General features: G+C 36.3%; 1 pseudogene; it reads left to right on the top strand.

Moving 5' to 3' along the window:
* The window catches only part of LOC149202964 (uncharacterized), a 122,289-nt pseudogene extending 101,511 nt beyond the window's left edge, over positions 1-20,778 (top strand).
* The last annotated feature ends 1,431 nt before the right edge of the window (positions 20,779-22,209 follow it).

A 22,209-nucleotide genomic window follows, 5' to 3' on the forward strand; every position in this document is an offset into this window, starting at 1 on the left:
ACAATATAACCTTCCCTAGAATGGTGGCCCTCGAACCAACAACAGAGCTAAAATCATTGCACTTTGTGGGTTGCTCTGGTTTGTTGAAGGGAAACATCTAAATATCACCAAAATTTATGGAGACTCCAGAGCTATCATAGATAGTATACAAGGTCACTCTCCATTCGACCCACCATTATTAGCTAGATGGATCAACATGATTAAAAAATTTTTGGCCTCCCTATCATCCTACTCCATCTCACATGTATATAGAGATGACAAAAAGGACACGAACATGCTCTCTAAAGCTGGACTACATGATCAATTCAGAATCATGCGTTACACTCTATATGCGGATCAACAAATTAGAGAGGTAGCCCAGATTTGCTTTCCATAACAAAGGAACCCAGTTTATTGTTTCATCCTCATATTACATCTTTCTGATGCTCCTTGCTGCTACGGCAATATTGCTATGTTTCTCTATTTTTATTTTTTGACCATATGCATATGAATTGCTATATGGGATTGTCTATCACATTGATTTTAAGATGTCGTGACACATATCCAGTCAACATTGCTAGTTTGTTGTCTTTCTAGACTGTCCATTTTCACTCAGATCATAGAAAATTTAGGGGCGAATGTTTGCCCTTTGGCGAAGTTAAGGGGTTTTAAATTTTTAGTGGGCGAATATTTTGTATCATAGTACATTTTTACAAATCACCTCAAATAGGCTACCTTATTTTAAGGGAGAGGGTAAAAAAGGTAAATTTAGCCCTTGAAATTAGGAGTTACAACCTTCCATTGGCCCATTTTCAAGAATAGGTTTTATTTAAGTGAATCCTATGGGCCAAAGGCCCAAATACCATATTTATAAAAGAGGTATGGTAAATAAATAAAATATTTTTTATATTTACTCCATAAGTCACCTTATATAGATGCAAGGGTGTAAACAAATAAAAATATAAGTAAAGTGGAGGTATGGTAAATAAATAAAACATCTTTTTATACTTACTCAAAAGGTATGGTAAATAAATAAAAATATAAATAAACTAGACGCATGGTAAATAAATAAAACCTCTTTTTATATTTAGTCCATAAACCTCGTTCTATTTAAGTGAATCCTATGGGCCAAATACCATATTTATAAAAGAGGTATGGTAAATTAATAAAAATATAAATAAATGAGAGGTATGGTAAACAAATAAAACATTTTTTTATATTTACTCCATAAGTCACCTTATATTTACGAACACTAAAAAAATGAGTTATATTTAGGTGAAACCTATGGGAAAAATCCTATGGGACAAATACCATGGACTAGATTGTTATTAATACCATGCAAAAAAACATTATTAACCCTAATATTAGTATTAATAAAAATAAAAATGGCACATGGTATTGACCCATGGTATTCACCTAGAATGTAGCCTATTTAAATGTGGGAATTAAACCAGCATAGATCCATCTTTACTCTGGATCTACTAACCCCCGAGAGGTATCAAATATCGTGATATGAAAACTAGCATAGAGTAAAAAATCATTTGATCCGATCAAGAGTAAAAATGGATGTTGTAATTTAATGTATGTTAAAAATTTTAGCTTGGTTAAAATAAAAATCAACTATTAATTTTATTAATTTTTATAAATTACTAATAGTAATTTTTAAGCTCCAGGTTTATGATAACCCATGGTATTGACCCATGGTAATACCATGGTATTCATGTGAGCATAAACTATTTAAAGGGGAAATTCTATCATCTTAGATCCATCTTAATTCTGGGTCTACCAAGTGCTCAGAGGGATAAATAGATTTCATCCCCCTAAGAGTGGTAGATGTGGAGTTAAGATGGATATAGGTTGGTTTTTATGATAATGAAGATATTAAATAGACTTAGGAAATTATATTGTAAAAACATCTTAAGGTTAATGGTTAAAGCATAGACATTGGACAAGTATATTTGTATACTTCTGTTTTAAACTGAAACAAATCCAGGGCTAAAAGGAATGGATTGATTGCACTAGTCATCCTTCTATAACTTTCCAACATATGCTAGAGTAAACAGATTGTAATTTGGGTAATTTTTCTAATTGCAAACAGGAACATACTTGTGTATTGGCAGGGTGGTTACGAGGTCCCTAGAAGTAATGAATTTGAATTTTTCTTGGTTTTATATATAGTATTAGTTTTTTTCTCATGCTTTCTGTGAATGGCACGGGTGAATTTTATCCTACACCCACTAGGTTATCGATATGTAATTTCAGTAATTTTGATTTCAAAAGATATTTTAAAGAAATGTAATGATTTCATTTGTGTATTCAATAAACACAAGATTTTATAATTGAGTAAAATATTGGCCATGCCTGGTGAGAGATTCGCCAAAAAATTATATATACATATCATATTATTGATAAAATCACCTTCCATTTTTCCTATATACCATGGAAATTCACCCATTTATTATACATGTAAATTTGGGGGGGTTCTTAAAATTTTCCCTGACTCAGATGCATGTGTTGATCTTTTAATTAATATAAACAAGTGAGATTTTTTTCTTCTGAAAAAAAATAAAAAATCTATAAACTGGGAAATAAGTTTCACCCAAACTTCCCCATATTCCTCTTCCTGTCTGCCCAGAAATGGAAGTTGACAAGAAAAATGCCTGTAATAGGGCATTTTGACTGTATTTAACGTTTAAAATTGTTTGGTACCTATTTTTTAAACATGTTTGAAACTCTTGAAAACATATTTTTCACGTTCAATGATTTTTTGAAAACATCCTTACACCTATTTATTTTTACTTTTTTTCCACTTACCAGTACTGGGTGCTCTTCACTTTTTTTCCACCTACCAATACGGGGTGCTCCAGGACCCAAGTGGCATTGGCACTAGGCAGTTGGTATTCCACTCTGGAATTCAAAGATGGATTTGGAGATCGCAGATGGGCAATGGGAAATGTCGATCATTCCAATTTCCTGCAATCAATTTTAATCCATTAGTATTTTCATGGACATGATTCATTTGTCTCAGTTTTTGAAAAGTAAAGACTTCAAAATTGTAGTTTTAAAGTTTATTTCAATGATCATGTCCTTCCCGGCGGAAATGCATTATGTCACCACCCACCTTCTCCAGCTGCTAAGTGTAAGCATTTATTGACCAGAGTGGATGTTGTACAGGGCGAAACACTACTGAAAATGCTTGATCTTCGCTGGATTTGGGTAGTCTGAACCGACTGTTGTTTTTTCTTTTCTCTTCTGTCCTTCTGGATTTTGCAAAAAAAATTCATAGGGTCTAATTGTTGGTAGTGGTTGGTTCTTTTACTCGCGAGTCGCAATTCTCTTGCATGGTCTCTGACTCTCTATCAATAAATATTTTTAGGGTCTCAACTAGGAGTTTTAGGGTCCTCGAGACAATCCAGAGTGGACAAGGATTAAACTCCAACGGTCAGCTTGATAATTTGTGTCCACACCCCTTCAGAAATCTACAAGTACTCAGCTTAGTCCATAGTGGACATGGATTCGCCTCCAGTCTGATAATCTGCATCCACAGCACTTCAGACATCTACAAGTACTCAAATACAAATTACCACTCAGAGCATCTAGGTTAGCTTTCCCTTTCAACCATGAACTCATTAATAAATTTGCTAGTCGTCGAAAGTTTCCCATTGCAGTCTTAGAACTGACAATGAATTCTATAACACCAAATGAATTGTGCTTCTTTGCTGACAACCTGCTCAAGTTTGCCTAATTCAAATGGTTCTTTCCAATACATATCAAAAGCAAACTTACACCATTGATATTTTGGAACATTTTATGGTTTTAAAATCAGAAGACACTTGGAACTCTTGGTTGTCTAGTTGGGAGTGCTGAGAGTCTAGTTCAGGTTCTTTTATTTAATTATGGCATACTGGATTCAAACAAATTTAGTTCACTGCATCCTAATTAGCACGATCCCCTTCTATTGACCTGAAACAAGGCTTGAGAACATATATAGAAGCTTGGAAAAGAAATTGTTAATACGGTGAATGATTATCAATAGTTTGGCAACTAGGGAACTAGGTAATGTTTCCAATAATAGGAACTAGTCCCCGTAAGGCTATGAACCACACTAAAATTCTATTTGCTTAAAACTCCATAGTCTCCAGTAAGGATATGAAGCATGCTAACAAGTTATTTTCTAAAAACCCCGGCTGTAGTTCAACTCTTCTAGTTCTAATAGGTTGAATTGTTAGTGCAACTTTGAGATGATAGTGAAACTTCTTCTTTACTGAATGAAAATATAGTTTAAGAATGAGACTGACAAACAAAGGATTCATCTTAAAGAAATGGGAATGATTCCATGGGATTACCTATGATACTAGTATTAGTGACACATGCATTTTACATTTTCCTTTTAAGAATATATTTTAGGAGATACTGAGAAGATGGCAATAATACAAGATTATGTTCAATGTCTGGTCCCTAAGAAATAGAGGATGGATATTACTAATCCAAGTTTTTGATAGAATTCATTGAACATTGCAACGAGTCTTCAATGGGAAACTTGAACTTGTATTTTTCAAATGGTTGTTCCACTTTTGTGCTATGATTTATGCAATTAGTAATTATGCTTGCTTTTATGCAATCTTCACTCTGAAAAAAATGTTAATATCTAATATAGAAATTTAAACTTTGTGGAACATGTCTTTTCTAATGAAAAAATGGATTTCCAAACTCATAAAAATGTTAATATCTTATATAGAAATTTAACCTCTGTGGAACATGTCTTTTCTAATGCAAAACTGGCTTTCCAAACTCATTTTCCTGTACCCAAGGTTAGCCTAAGAAGTGAAGAGTGGTGACCTGTTCGACATAATATAGGATAGACTTCTCCAAGCAAATGTGTTAAATGCGAGATAGTTTAGTACTTCTTTTGGTTATTCAGTGTTACTCAATCTGCATGTTCTATACATGTGTTAGTCAATCTAAATGCATGTATTAGTGACACATGTCTCCCGCCTGACTTCTTTGATGAACCATAAGACAAGTTGAAATTCCACATGCATTTTTAGCTTTTATGGTATTTAGAGTTGGGGCTTTAATTTATGATGATTTAATGTATACATTTAGTTTATTTTAAAAAGTTAGTTAATGGAGTGAGAGACATAATTAATGGTATATATATGAAATAGTAATATAATATATTAAATTTAAATTTGTATATTTTAAATGTTTTATATTTTGGTTTTTTTAGATTTTTTTATTATTGAAATTTAATAATATAATAATTTTTAGAATAAGTATAAGAATCATTACATATAATATTAATAATATCAATTATTTAATAAACCTAATCTATGTTCACAATAGTTAACAAGTAGTAATGAGAAGTCTTAAAGTGATTTTTTGATGGAAAAATGCACTATTTAATTTATGTCTATTTAATGTATAAATTTAGTTTATTTTAAAAAGTTAATTAGTGGAGTGAGGGATATAATTAATGACATAGATATGAAATATTAATATAATATATTGAATTTAAATTTGAGTATTTTAAGTGTTTTATATTGTGTTTTTCATTGGAATTTAATAATATAATAATTTTTAAGTAAGATTTTAAATCTTTTATTATTAAAATTATAATTTTTAATATAAAATGAATTTAAGTTTTTGAATTTTTTTTGGAATATTAGAATTTTATAAATTTATTGATTATTTTTGTAATTGTAGTAATTTTTAATTATATTTTGGAAAAAAATAATTAGAAAATATACCTAGAAAAATGTCATAAGTTATAACATTTGGATTATGTTTATTAATTCTAATATGTTATAACATATTTAAATTTATTTTTTGAATTATTATTATAATTTTACAATGTTGTATTCTTGTCTTGGGTGAAAAACAATGTGGTTCATCAATCCTAAATAATTATAATGATGTCACATAGATAAAAAGAATATTGGTCAATTCAATTACACACTCAAGAAAGATGAATGAACTCCATGTTTTATATCTTTACCTAGCCGTTTTATTTTATTTTATTTTATACATTATGTATTGTAATTATCTAGCCATATATGTTATTCAACTTTAGGGTTTGTAACCTCAAAATAATATTTTTAGAGTTCAATGAAAGGTTAAATTAGTTTTTTATTTATGGAGAGCTATGATTTATTTCTTAAATATAAAGTGACTTTTTCCTTTTTCTTCATAATTATTAATGTCTTTTAAGCTACATGTGTTAACTTTTTGTTGTAAGTTTTATAAATTATTAATCTATTGTAATTGTTTTGCATGTAGGTAAATTATTTCAATAGAAATGCCTCCAAAAAGGAAGGGTCAATCAACTATAGACAAATTTTATGGATATTCTAAAACATCAAAAACTTCTAATGTTAAAGATATTACATGTATACCTGATTTGAATGAGGATGCTAATGAAGATATGGATGAAGCGTTTGTTATTGATCTAGAAATTCTTAGTTGTGAAAAGGAAGGACAAGATGATGGATCTAGTAGTTCGAGGAGGAAGACCTTCTCAAAATGAGAATTTCGAGAAGAGTGGACTATAAAACATCCTTGGGTGTATAGTATCAATGTTGAAAATGACAAGACTCGTATGAAGTGAAAAATTTGTGAGAAATACAATGCTCAAGGTCCATGGGGTATTGGAAATGGATGTAATACCATTCAATATGATGTTGTGACAACTCATGCAAAATATGTTATTCATCAAACATCAACTCAAAAAAATTTGTATGAAACTAAAAGGTTGGCAAAGCCCATTATAGAACACATCATGGCTATAAGTGAAGCTAATAAGGAAAGGGTCATAACCACCATGAAGTTAGCATATTTTATTGCACAGAAAGATATTTCAATTGCTACTTATGAAGATCTTTGTCATCTTCAAATGCATCTACAGACACCTAATATGCCTTCTCGAGTGGAGTATTCTTCCTACATAAATAGAAAAGCAGCCACTGAATTCATTCACTCTATATCAGATTACCTTGAAGAGGTGCAAGCTAGAAAAATGTTAGACAATCCATTTTTCTCTATAATGTTAGATGAAAGTATAGACAATGGTTTGGAACAACACCTTGTTGTGTATTCCACATATCTAGACTTAAAAGGTTTGGGCCCTCCAGTGTCACAATTTATGAAAATGATTACTATTCCTAATGGAAAAGGAAAGACTATATATGACACCATCATTAATTTAAAGGAATCAAGGCAGTTGAAAAATGAGAAACTAATAGCAGTTTCGACTGATGGTGCATCATCTATGGTTGGATGTGAAAATGGATTTGTCACATTTCTAAAGAATGATCTACCAAATCTGATTGATACTCATTGCATTGCACATCATGAAGCACTTGCACCATCAAAAGCTTCAAAGAAGATACCATAGTTTTTGTCTGTTGAGAAAATCGCAAACAAGGTATACTCATGGGTTGGAAATTCTGCAAAGAGAAATAATGAACTCATTTCTTTATTAGAGGTATTGGAATTAGAATCCTTGCAGGTTCTTCAAATCCATGGGATTAGATGGCTCTCTAGGGGTCAAGTGGTTGAAAGACTAGTTACATTGATGCCTGCTATTTTGAGTTTATAAAAAAAAGAAAGAAAGAATTCATGGTATCATAAGGCAAGGATTTTTTCAGTTCAATTTTGTTTGAATATGTTTGTTGATGTTTTGAAGGAGTTGAACAATCTAAACAAAAAATTTCAAGAAGATAATGTGTATGTCACATTGCTTGGAATACCTATTAAGTACGCATTAAATACTCTTAAAAGATATTTCTGCAGATTAGATTCTTTTGTAGAAGATACTGTACATCTTACTAAATTTTTGAAAGACTCTAAAGATGGTTTCCTTGAAAATGATGACAAAGAGGGAACTACCCATAGACATGATTTGTTGTATATTCCAATCCATGATGAACAATTGTCACAACCAATGGAAGCTTCAATTGATGGCTCCCTCGAGAGTTGCATACAACTTACAAGAAATCATGTCCAGGCATTGATTGAGAGTTTTAATTCAAGATTTCCAAATCTTCATCTTTTTAATGCGGCAAGGTTGTTTAGTCCTTGTCATTATCTGTCAGATCTTTATGTGAGAGAAAATTGTTGGCATTATGATTCAAGTGTTGTCCTTGATGGCAACTCACTCAGAGGTTGGTACAGATGCTCAGAAGTTGGTACAGGAGATGGCAACTTAATCAGAAGACAGATCCTAGTACAGCTTGCCAAGGAAGTTCATACACGCAGGTTTGTTAAGACCAAGTCGCGTGTACACGCAGGTTGGCTTCAGAAAAAGCGCGTGTATGTGGAAAAGTACCTTTGGTCCATGGCGGTTAGTCCTTGGAAGTTGTGCCTATGGTTTCGGACCATTATGTCTCGACGGACGTGTTGATCCCTAGTTTCGAGGTTGATGGTATTGTGTTTCTATGGTTTTGGCTCTTGGTATTGAACAAGGCCTAAGGCTATATAAGGAGAAGATCACTAGGCAAAGGAGTATGGATTGTGGGTGTCTGACGCAGTGAGAAGATCTGGTATTGCTGGTTATCTGTTCGGGACGCTTGGCAAGGGTCAGATCTGACAGCAAAGGCAGAAGTAATCATTTCTAGATCTGCACGCGGGTTGCCTTTGGAGAAAGCGCGTATACACGCGGTTTTGGTACAGTGAAGTAGCGTATGCATGATAAGTGTTAATATTTCAGGTTGCTGCTGATTCTGGTGGTTGTTGCAGAGTTCTAGATTCTGGTTTGGGTTCTGTGTTCTTGATGACAGGGTTTCAGTGATTCAGTATTGGGTTGTTTAATGAATTATGATGCAAGTATAAGTTGATGATTGTATTGCGGTAATGTTTGCTTTGTACTCTTGGATCCAGTATGAAAATGTATGAAACGTGGTCCCTGAAGGTTGTAGGGTCAGCACCTACGTACTAGTAAATGGATCAGCTAGTACAAGAGCTGAGGGGGTTGTAGCTCCCTTCCAAAAGTAGTTGGAAAACGAGAGAGGGTTGTAGCCCTCTGCAGGTTGTAGCCTGCGTGCTGGTAAAGGACTGCACCAGTACATTGTAAAAGAAGTTTCTCATTAAAGAAGAAAGAGACAAATTGCAGCAGGTGGTTTTCACCCACATTGGGTTTCCACCTTATATCATGGTGTTCATGTGTGTGGCTTTTGTGTGATGATCTATTCTGTTATACTGCATATGTTTACTGTTAATATGCTTAATAATATCCTGATGCATTTACTGAAGATAAGATTAACTGAATCATAAGATCTCTGCATATACGCTAGTTGCTTTAAACACAGTCGCGTGTACACGCGGGTTCACTTAACTGAAGTCGCGTATATGTTTCTGAGTATGAAATTGAAAAGTTTTATCTGATCTGATAATACTGATTCACCCCCCCCTCTCAGTATTATTTCCAACAATTGGTATCAGAGCAGGTCCTTCAAAGAAAGCTTGATCGCTTGAAGGAAAAGATCCATCAAATGGCTAATCCAGAAAGAGAGGCACACATCAGGCCACCAGTCTTTGACGGGAACAATTTTACTCACTGGAAGATAAGAACCACTGCATACCTACAGTCGCTTGGAGCAGAAGTTTGGGGAATCGTAGAAGGAGGATACAAATTCCCATCAGCAACTCCTACAGATCCAGCAGAGAAAAAGCAATATGAGCTCAATGCCAAAGTAGTTACTGTCCTATTGAGTACTTTGACTCAATCAGAATTTATGAAGATCATGCATCTCAAATCAGCTAAGGAAATATGGGACAAAATCGTTACAAGCTACGAAGGAGATGATCAGGTAAAAATAGCAAAGCTTCAAACTCTCAGAATCCGATATGAAACTCTTAAGATGCGAAGTAATGAAAGCGTAGCTAATTATTTCCTGCGTATGGATGAGATTGTGAATTGTATGAGGGATCTGGGTGAAGAATTTGAGGAAGTTGTCTTAGTTCAAAAGGTTTTGAGATCTCTGTCTACTAAATTTGATTCTAAAGTATCTGCCATAGAAGAAAAGGAGAATGTGCGGAAAATTACCATGTCACAGCTTCACGGGATCTTAATTGCTTTTGAAATGCGACAAGAGGTACCACCAGAGGCCGCATTCGAAGTGTCAGAGGAAGAAGATGAGGTAAATTTTGTCAAGAATCTTGAACGGGGATCTGGACGGTTCAAAGATAAACTACCTTTCAAATGTTTTCTATGTGGTAGAGTTGGTCACTATGCTGCTAGATGTCCTCATAACAAAGAAAAGATATATGAAGAAGATGGTAGAAGCTATTATACCCATATTAAAAGTTCATTAAATGATAGTGAGGATATTAGAAGTCTCATGGCACATAAGAAGAAGAATGCTTCATCCAATAATAGCGAGGATATTAAAAGTCTCATGGCACATGAAGAGACGAATGCAGAAACTGAAGAAGTTGCCAAACTAAAAGAACTATTGGAGACAGAAACCAGGGTAAGGGAGAAATTGCAGGATATAGCAAAAGATCAGAGCACAACTATTCAGAGACTTGAATCAAAGATCCTCTCTCTAAAAGAAGATCTTGAAGATCAAGAACATGAAGTGATCAAACTAAAGCGACAAGTGGAAGAAGGGAGAAAAGTTGAAGAAGACCTAAGGAAGAAGTATCTGAAAAAGGAAGAACAACATCAAGTTGAGGTAAATATCTTGAAAGGTAAACTAGAAGAAAAGGATAAGCTTTTACGATTTCAAGATAGTTCTAAAGTCTTGGATGATATTCTTAATAGTCAAAGATCTCCTGCTATCAAGACTGGTCTTGGTTTTCATGAATATGTTGAAGGTGAATCTAGTTCACAAGGTGAGACAAGAAACTCTAATGAGAAATCTGAAATGCTCAAGGAACAACCAAGGAAAGAAATTCCTCAAGGAAGATCCTTTACTCCTAACTATGGACGTGATAGACGATTATTTCCTCCGCTGAATAATGTTGAATGTTATGTATGTCATAATCTTGGACATGTTGCAGCCAGATGCAGAAGTAGAATGGTTCAAGAAAGATCATCGCATCCCAGGTACTTCAGAGGGTATTGCTTTGCCTGCAATGCATATGGACACAAAGCAATTGATTGTGATAGAAGGAACATGAAAAATATAAGGTGCTATACATGCAACAACTATGGGCATAAAGCAAGGGAATGCAGGAGCAGATTTCAAAATTCAAGACAAAAGGACCATACATCATCACAGTTGCAGGAATTGAAGAAGACAGAGACAGAAAGGTGTGGGATAACTCAGTCAGCTGACATAACAGACACAGGGGAATCTGAAAGTGAAATTCAGTATTCCATCCTGCATACGCTTATATAATGAAGACAAGTCGCGTATATACGCGAGTTACAGGCTGCAAAGTCGCGTATATGGAGAAAGGGCAGCAGAACAGACCCAGGTTCAGTCATGGTTGGCTCAGGCTCAGGGGGAGCAGAACAGACTCAGGAAATGGTTCAGACATGGTTGGCTTACACTCAGGGGGAGAATATTCTTCAAATAATACATTGTTGGCATTATGGTTAGAAGGTGTTGATAAAGTCTATGAAGCTAAATGATACATCTTACTGTTTAGGAATGGTATTGCAGGCTGATGCTTATGGTACAGATCATGATGCTGTTGGTGGCTTTCATAAGTCTTGGTCTAGATATTTCATCACTATGTCATGTATCTCTTTTATGATGTCAAGGTCATGTAACGGCCTATGTTGGTTTCCCCACTATGCCTGGGATGAATGATGAAATGTTCATGTATTATCATGTATCTTCACATGGTTAGGTGGATGAGTCAATATTGGTATATCCCCACTAGGTTGGGTGATGAATGTATGTTGAGTCTTTTGGTGATAGGAAGGTCTTCTATGATGTATAAGTCTTTGTTCTTCTTGAAGAACATCTTTTGCAGATCTTGCCTACAGTCAAGGGGAGCATGAACAGCACAATTCAGCAAGAGCAGGATGGATAGATTGGTACACTTTGGCATACACAAAGGGGGAGCACATTTGGAGATTTCAGCATGTACTCAGGGGGAGTATGGACAGCAGTATGGACAGGAGAGGGTATACCAAAGAAGAGAATATCTTGGTCCACCCTTTGCCCTTGATGTCAAAGGGGGAGAGTGACTTGGTGTGGTGGTTGCCATCAAGTCCAAAGGGGGAGATTGTTGGCATTATGATTCAAGTGTTGTCCTTGATGGCAACTCACTCAGAGGTTGGTACAGATGCTCAGAAGTTGGTACAGGAGATGGCAACTTAATTAGAAGACAGATCCTAGTACAGCTTGCCAAGGAAGTTCATACACGCAGGTTTGTTAAGACCCAGTCGCGTGTACAGGCAGGTTGGCTTCAGAAAAAGCGCGTGTATGTGGAAAAGTACCTTTGGTCCATGGCGGTTAGTCCTTGGAAGTTGTGCCTATGGTTTCGGACCATTATGTCTCGACGGACGTGTTGATCCCTAGTTTCGAGGTTGATGGTATTGTGTTTCTATGGTTTTGGCTCTTGGTATTGAACAAGGCCTAAGGCTATATAAGGAGAAGATCACTAGGCAAAGGAGTATGGATTGTGGGTGTCTGACGCAGTGAGAAGATCTGGTATTGCTGGTTATCTGTTCGGGACGCTTGGCAAGGGTCGGATCTGACAGCAAAGGCAGAAGTAATCATTTCTAGATCTGCACGCGGGTTGCCTTTGGAGAAAGCGCGTATACACGCGGTTTTGGTACAGTGAAGTAGCGTATGCATGATAAGTGTTAATATTTCAGGTTGCTGCTGATTCTGGTGGTTGTTGCAGAGTTCTAGATTCTGGTTTGGGTTCTGTGTTCTTGATGACAGGGTTTCAGTGATTCAGTATTGGGTTGTTTAATGAATTATGATGCAAGTATAAGTTGATGATTGTATTGCGGTAATGTTTGCTTTGTACTCTTGGATCCAGTATGAAAATGTATGAAACGTGGTCCCTGAAGGTTGTAGGGTCAGCACCTACGTACTAGTAAATGGATCAGCTAGTACAAGAGCTGAGGGGGTTGTAGCTCCCTTCCAAAAGTAGTTGGAAAACGAGAGAGGGTTGTAGCCCTCTGCAGGTTGTAGCCTGCGTGCTGGTAAAGGACTGCACCAGTACATTGTAAAAGAAGTTTCTCATTAAAGAAGAAAGAGACAAATTGCAGCAGGTGGTTTTCACCCACATTGGGTTTCCACCTTATATCATGGTGTTCATGTGTGTGGCTTTTGTGTGATGATCTATTCTGTTATACTGCATATGTTTATTGTTAATATGCTTAATAATATCCTGATGCATTTACTGAAGATAAGATTAACTGAATCATAAGATCTCTGCATATACGCTAGTTGCTTTAAACACAGTCGCGTGTACACGCGGGTTCACTTAACTGAAGTCGCGTATATGTTTCTGAGTATGAAATTGAAAAGTTTTATCTGATCTGATAATACTGATTCACCCCCCCCTCTCAGTATTATTTCCAACAATTGGTATCAGAGCAGGTCCTTCAAAGAAAGCTTGATCGCTTGAAGGAAAAGATCCATCAAATGGCTAATCCAGAAAGAGAGGCACACATCAGGCCACCAGTCTTTGACGGGAACAATTTTACTCACTGGAAGATAAGAACCACTGCATACCTACAGTCGCTTGGAGCAGAAGTTTGGGGAATCGTAGAAGGAGGATACAAATTCCCATCAGCAACTCCTACAGATCCAGCAGAGAAAAAGCAATATGAGCTCAATGCCAAAGTAGTTACTGTCCTATTGAGTACTTTGACTCAATCAGAATTTATGAAGATCATGCATCTCAAATCAGCTAAGGAAATATGGGACAAAATCGTTACAAGCTACGAAGGAGATGATCAGGTAAAAATAGCAAAGCTTCAAACTCTCAGAATCCGATATGAAACTCTTAAGATGCGAAGTAATGAAAGCGTAGCTAATTATTTCCTGCGTATGGATGAGATTGTGAATTGTATGAGGGATCTGGGTGAAGAATTTGAGGAAGTTGTCTTAGTTCAAAAGGTTTTGAGATCTCTGTCTACTAAATTTGATTCTAAAGTATCTGCCATAGAAGAAAAGGAGAATGTGCGGAAAATTACCATGTCACAGCTTCACGGGATCTTAATTGCTTTTGAAATGCGACAAGAGGTACCACCAGAGGCCGCATTCGAAGTGTCAGAGGAAGAAGATGAGGTAAATTTTGTCAAGAATCTTGAACGGGGATTTGGACGGTTCAAAGATAAACTACCTTTCAAATGTTTTCTATGTGGTAGAGTTGGTCACTATGCTGCTAGATGTCCTCATAACAAAGAAAAGATATATGAAGAAGATGGTAGAAGCTATTATACCCATATTAAAAGTTCATTAAATGATAGTGAGGATATTAGAAGTCTCATGGCACATAAGAAGAAGAATGCTTCATCCAATAATAGCGAGGATATTAAAAGTCTCATGGCACATGAAGAGACGAATGCAGAAACTGAAGAAGTTGCCAAACTAAAAGAACTATTGGAGACAGAAACCAGGGTAAGGGAGAAATTGCAGGATATAGCAAAAGATCAGAGCACAACTATTCAGAGACTTGAATCAAAGATCCTCTCTCTAAAAGAAGATCTTGAAGATCAAGAACATGAAGTGATCAAACTAAAGCGACAAGTGGAAGAAGGGAGAAAAGTTGAAGAAGACCTAAGGAAGAAGTATCTGAAAAAGGAAGAACAACATCAAGTTGAGGTAAATATCTTGAAAGGTAAACTAGAAGAAAAGGATAAGCTTTTACGATTTCAAGATAGTTCTAAAGTCTTGGATGATATTCTTAATAGTCAAAGATCTCCTGCTATCAAGACTGGTCTTGGTTTTCATGAATATGTTGAAGGTGAATCTAGTTCACAAGGTGAGACAAGAAACTCTAATGAGAAATCTGAAATGCTCAAGGAACAACCAAGGAAAGAAATTCCTCAAGGAAGATCCTTTACTCCTAACTATGGACGTGATAGACGATTATTTCCTCCGCTGAATAATGTTGAATGTTATGTATGTCATAATCTTGGACATGTTGCAGCCAGATGCAGAAGTAGAATGGTTCAAGAAAGATCATCGCATCCCAGGTACTTCAGAGGGTATTGCTTTGCCTGCAATGCATATGGACACAAAGCAATTGATTGTGATAGAAGGAACATGAAAAATATAAGGTGCTATACATGCAACAACTATGGGCATAAAGCAAGGGAATGCAGGAGCAGATTTCAAAATTCAAGACAAAAGGACCATACATCATCACAGTTGCAGGAATTGAAGAAGACAGAGACAGAAAGGTGTGGGATAACTCAGTCAGCTGACATAACAGACACAGGGGAATCTGAAAGTGAAATTCAGTATTCCATCCTGCATACGCTTATATAATGAAGACAAGTCGCGTATATACGCGAGTTACAGGCTGCAAAGTCGCGTATATGGAGAAAGGGCAGCAGAACAGACCCAGGTTCAGTCATGGTTGGCTCAGGCTCAGGGGGAGCAGAACAGACTCAGGAAATGGTTCAGACATGGTTGGCTTACACTCAGGGGGAGAATATTCTTCAAATAATGCATTGTTGGCATTATGGTTAGAAGGTGTTGATAAAGTCTATGAAGCTAAATGATACATCTTACTGTTTAGGAATGGTATTACAGGCTGATGCTTATGGTACAGATCATGATGCTGTTGGTGGCTTTCATAAGTCTTGGTCTAGATATTTCATCACTATGTCATGTATCTCTTTTATGATGTCAAGGTCATGTAACGGCCTATGTTGGTTTCCCCACTATGCCTGGGATGAATGATGAAATGTTCATGTATTATCATGTATCTTCACATGGTTAGGTGGATGAGTCAATATTGGTATATCCCCACTAGGTTGGGTGATGAATGTATGTTGAGTCTTTTGGTGATAGGAAGGTCTTCTATGATGTATAAGTCTTTGTTCTTCTTGAAGAACATCTTTTGCAGATCTTGCCTACAGTCAAGGGGAGCATGAACAGCACAATTCAGCAAGAGCAGGATGGATAGATTGGTACACTTTGGCATACACAAAGGGGGAGCACATTTGGAGATTTCAGCATGTACTCAGGGGGAGTATGGACAGCAGTATGGACAGGAGAGGGTATACCAAAGAAGAGAATATCTTGGTCCACCCTTTGCCCTTGATGTCAAAGGGGGAGAGTGACTTGGTGTGATGGTTGCCATCAAGTCCAAAGGGGGAGATTGTTGGCATTATGATTCAAGTGTTGTCCTTGATGGCAACTCACTCAGAGGTTGGTACAGATGCTCAGAAGTTGGTACAGGAGATGGCAACTTAATCAGAAGACAGATCCTAGTACAGCTTGCCAAGGAAGTTCATACACGCAGGTTTGTTAAGACCAAGTCGCGTGTACACGCAGGTTGGCTTCAGAAAAAGCGCGTGTATGTGGAAAAGTACCTTTGGTCCATGGCGGTTAGTCCTTGGAAGTTGTGCCTATGGTTTCGGACCATTATGTCTCGACGGACGTGTTGATCCCTAGTTTCGAGGTTGATGGTATTGTGTTTCTATGGTTTTGGCTCTTGGTATTGAACAAGGCCTAAGGCTATATAAGGAGAAGATCACTAGGCAAAGGAGTATGGATTGTGGGTGTCTGACGCAGTGAGAAGATCTGGTATTGCTGGTTATCTGTTCGGGACGCTTGGCAAGGGTCGGATCTGACAGCAAAGGCAGAAGTAATCATTTCTAGATCTGCACGCGGGTTGCCTTTGGAGAAAGCGCGTATACACGCGGTTTTGGTACAGTGAAGTAGCGTATGCATGATAAGTGTTAATATTTCAGGTTGCTGCTGATTCTGGTGGTTGTTGCAGAGTTCTAGATTCTGGTTTGGGTTCTGTGTTCTTGATGACAGGGTTTCAGTGATTCAGTATTGGGTTGTTTAATGAATTATGATGCAAGTATAAGTTGATGATTGTATTGCGGTAATGTTTGCTTTGTACTCTTGGATCCAGTATGAAAATGTATGAAACGTGGTCCCTGAAGGTTGTAGGGTCAGCACCTACGTACTAGTAAATGGATCAGCTAGTACAAGAGCTGAGGGGGTTGTAGCTCCCTTCCAAAAGTAGTTGGAAAACGAGAGAGGGTTGTAGCCCTCTGCAGGTTGTAGCCTGCGTGCTGGTAAAGGACTGCACTAGTACATTGTAAAAGAAGTTTCTCATTAAAGAAGAAAGAGACAAATTGCAGCAGGTGGTTTTCACCCACATTGGGTTTCCACCTTATATCATGGTGTTCATGTGTGTGGCTTTTGTGTGATGATCTATTCTGTTATACTGCATCTGTTTACTGTTAATATGCTTAATAATATCCTGATGCATTTACTGAAGATAAGATTAACTGAATCATAAGATCTCTGCATATACGCTAGTTGCTTTAAACACAGTCGCGTGTACACGCGGGTTCACTTAACTGAAGTCGCGTATATGTTTCTGAGTATGAAATTGAAAAGTTTTATCTGATCTGATAATACTGATTCACCCCCCCCTCTCAGTATTATTTCCAACAAAAATAATGCAAAGCATTGGCTTGAAACACTTTTTCACATTTGCAGCGTAAAACATGTAATGAAGGTGAAAATGTACCAATGTTTGATATTGCAGCTTGTAAAAGAGAATTATATCAATTTACTGATGTGGTTTATTTGAATGGAGAAAGATTCCCAATGAAAGATGTATGGAAAGTATTTTCTCAAATAGAAGATTGGTACTCTAGGTATCCAAATATGCTAAAATTATGGCAAGTAGTGCTTGTCATACTAACAAGCATTGTTGCATGTTAACGAGGGTTCTCTAAAAAAAATATGATCAAAGATATAATGAGAACAAGACTATCAATTAACACACTTGATGCATTGATGCACATATCATTAATAGGTCCTAACACAACAGAGGTGGAATGGGAACGAGTTTATGAGATTTGGCAAGGTGCAAAGGAAAGAAGACTTTTTGACATGTGAGAATTATTAAGCTACATTTTTTTTTACTTTGCACAAAGTTTATTTACACATACGTTTTTTTACTTTTGTTGTCCTCTACTATATTTATATTTATGATATGGAATTTTAATGTTCTTTTTGTATTGATGGAATGTGGAATACAGGCATTAATAGTTACATGGATGATGGCTGCCATAAGAAGAAATTGAAGATATCATTTGAAATATTCTTCATGTGTTGTTGTTATAGGTTGATGGCACATGAAAAATGCCATCAAGGTTGAAAAATGGCCACATCTTACCAACCTTTTGAAAAATGTAGTAAAAGATGTGATGTGTTTAGATTGGATCATTTTGCTACTATGACATAGCTTCTCTCCCTTTATGCTTCTCAAGATGCATTTAAATAGGAGATTCTTTTGCACATATATCCAATCCCCCTCTTTGTTTGGCTTTAATGCATAACTTCCATGCAACTTGAGGCATTTCGTTGCTTTCATTATCATTGGAGCAATGGAATTTAGAAACTTGTAAGTTGTGACATTAGTTTGGTGTAGCTGGATTTTGGAGTAAACCATCATTTTGAATACTATGTATATGTATCAATTAATAGTTTGTTGTCAAATGCATTCCTCTTATTGGATGGATCTGAAAACTAGATGTTGGTGGTATGTTTTTGTGCCATTTTAGGGTGTCATGTATTTCTATTTTGTATCAAACATTATATTAGATAACGTCCGAAATTATCTCTGAATTTGCATGGAACTTAGTCTTATTGGGCATTCAAGTGGCATAATACATATTGTTGTTTTTAAATGATACTTTAAACATATGCAATGGATAACCATCAAGTACTTTACGTAGGACTGATTATATACTTTCAATAAACAAAATAAACATGTTTCAAATGTTCAACACCTTTTATTGAAACCTCCACAATTATAGTTGTCAAAGTATTATAATTTAGATATATTTAGCTTTTCATCGATATGTTTACAAGTTAGATTAAAGGGTATAGTCTCTAAATAATACACGAAGGTGAAAATTATTTTTCAATTTTCAATGAATTTTTTTTGCCTAAAAAATAAACTAGTTAGATACTATATGGAGCCATTTTAGAGTGAGTTTGTTATGGTTTTATTTAATGTTATTTTCATACACATTGGCTTTGTATATATATATATATATATATATATATATATATATATATATATATATATATATATATATATATATATATATTATATATATATATATGTTTAATTGTTTATATTATATATATATATATATATATATATATATATGTTTAATTGTTTATATATTATATCAATTTTACTAAATTTTGGCGATAAATAAAAGGAATGATTCGATGAAAGCATGGCTTTATAACATTTAATACTTATAAGTGTTTGCTCTCTCAGGATGTAGTAATGGAGGAAATCATAACATAATCTTATAACATGATGTTAAAAGATCTGCAATAACCATTTGTTATAAGTTTAGTCTTTTAATTTTTAAAAGGCTCAAATACTATGCATTCAATCTTGTTAATATTAAAGTATATCTCAAAACACGCTATAATAAATATGACATCATGTATATTTTGTCTTTAGATATAATAATATATATTAGATTAGGTAAATCATAACATAAACTATATTAATTAATTTACTTCTGAGATTTTATTGATAACATTCAATAGTTTTACTATGTTGGTCATATTATATGCCCCATAAATCTACTTAGTCATATCTCCTATATACAAATGTTATTGCTTGTCCTCTCAACCACATTTGATTCGAGGTTCCAAAGATTTTAATATGTTCCATGCAATTTCAAATCAAAATACAAGATTTAACAAGTCATTTGTGTGTTATGGTCATTTTGTTTTGTTCCTTATGATAAATATGTGACATTTTTTACCATAATTATGTTATCGAAAGGTATTTTTTTAATCAATCTTGTATTGGTGAAGGGCTAGTTTATTATGAAAATGTCAATCTTGAAGGGCAAAATTTTAAACAAAGCGTCAATCTTGAAGGGAAATTTTTTAAGAGAATATTTTTTGACGAGAATTTTTTTATATGACGGATAAAGAGAGATCACAATTCCAACCCCGTCTGCCTCCTCCGATAGCCCCCAATTTGTGGTGTACTACGCTTAACGAATTTTGAAGAAGCATGTGTCGGCATATAAACGGAGGTGGATTAATGCCGTTAGAGCAACGCATTCAATGGAGGTGGTATTGCATGTCTCTTTCCCGGAGACAGAAAGCGAGCTGGATACAGCCAAAAGCAATTTGTATAGTGGAGGGTCGCCAATACATGTGCGCCCTCCCCGCCACGTCACTTTACCACGCGTCAACCCACATGGAGCCGGTACGACACCTGTCCACTGTGGAGCTCCATGTGTGGGCTATCACCTTGCTACATAAAAATCCGACTTCGCGCCATTTCAACGGTTGGTCTGGGCTCATTTCTGCGATGTTCCATTTTCCCTTTGTCTTTCTGCTCGGGGCCGGTTGTTGGGCGAAGCCCCCCGCCGAAGATGGCGCGGGACGACCCTATAACCTGCGCGCATGGTGGTTTATTCGTGTGCTGGGGGAATGCTTTGTTCGGTTGGCAGGGTTTGTGTACCTGCGGGCAGTGTCGTTTATTCGTGTGCTGGTGCGAAGGTTTGATGGAGTTTTATGGTTTCTGGTTGGGACAGCGGTTCTGCTTTTTTTGTGCTTTTCCGCCTGGATTTCTTGGTCGTTCTGGAATGCAAGTTGTTTAACATGGAATGCCGGTTGTTTAGCATTTCTCTAGTGGTGGTCTTATTCGGCGATTTTGTTGTTTGGTGAGGAGTCGGTTGCCATTCTACCGAGCTTGAGGTAACATAGGATTTTTCTGTTTTGCGCTGCTGTTTTTGTTGTTTTTCTGATCTCTAATGGCTTTTTTCTTCCTGTTGCAGGTGTGGAAAAGGACGTTGCAGGTGTGGAGAAGGTCTGGCGAGCTCTGGGGAAGGTGGGGGAGGTCGGCGACCATCCATAGCCGGTAACCAGTAGGATTTTTATCCTACCAGCTATTACTCTGTGTTTTTCAACACAAGCAACTCTAACAGGATATTTTGTGAACTTTCTATGGCATTTTATGGCATTTTTTTGAGCATTTTTTTGAGGGTTTAGGGTTTTAGGCATTCTATGGCATTCTATGTTATTTTTGCTGTTTTAGCCTGTAATTTTTTTGAGCATTTTTTTCAGGGTTTAGGGTTTTAGGCATTCTATGGCATTCTATGGGTTTAGGGTTTTAGGCATTCTATGGCATTCTATGTTATTTTAGCTGTTTTAGACTGTAATTTTTTATGCCCCGTGCCCTCGGCCATCCCGTGCCCTCGGCCGTCCCATGCCATTCTCGGCATTCTATGGCATTCTATGCTATTTTTGTTGTTTTAGCCTGTAATTTTTGCTACCCCATGCCCTCGGCCGTCCCGTGCCATTCTTGGCGGAGGGCTTCGCCCCACAGCCGGCCCCGAGCAGAAAGACAAAGGGAAAATGGAACATCGCAGAAATGAGCCCATACCAACCCTCGAAACTCTCTGTAGCTGCTGTCAATTGACTTGCATAGCCAGCCCCGAGCAGAAAGACAAAGGGAAAATGGAACATCGCAGAAATGAGCCCAGACCAACCCTCGAAACGCTCTGTAGCTGCTCTCAATTGACTTGCATAGCCGGCCCCGAGCAGAAAGACAAAGGGAAAACGGAACATCGCAGAAATGAGCCCAGACCAACCCTCGAAACTCTCTGTAGCTGCTCTCAATTGCCTTGTTACTATGTTTGATTTATAGATAAAAATGTTGCATTTTTATTGTCCCTGCTATTGTATCTTTTTCATTGAATTCGGGATTTCATTCCATGTAGATATGACTACTTTTGTTCATTTTAGCAAGTTTAGTTTTTTAACTGTTTCTCTGGTTTGGTTGGCTCTAGCATCATAACCTGACCAGGAAATTTTTGCTCACATAACCTGAGTATTGTTTGTACTTTATAGAGTAGTTGTAGTATCATACTTTATTTCCAGCAATTCTTCTCGCACTTAACTGCAACTGTTATATTTCCTTTACCGCAACTTTCAAGATCAATTGTTCTAACTCTAATAGTTTTTGAACTGTTTCTCTGGTTTGGTTGCCTCTAGCATCATAACCTGGCCAGGAAAATTTTGCTAACATAACCTGAGTTATTCTTGCATGTTAACGTTTGTG

The sequence above is a fragment of the Pinus tabuliformis genome, chromosome 2_1 (assembly GCF_031772625.1).
Source record: "Pinus tabuliformis cultivar Carrire ecotype Pingquan chromosome 2_1, CPIR1, whole genome shotgun sequence".
Taxonomy (NCBI): Eukaryota; Viridiplantae; Streptophyta; class Pinopsida; order Pinales; family Pinaceae; genus Pinus; species Pinus tabuliformis.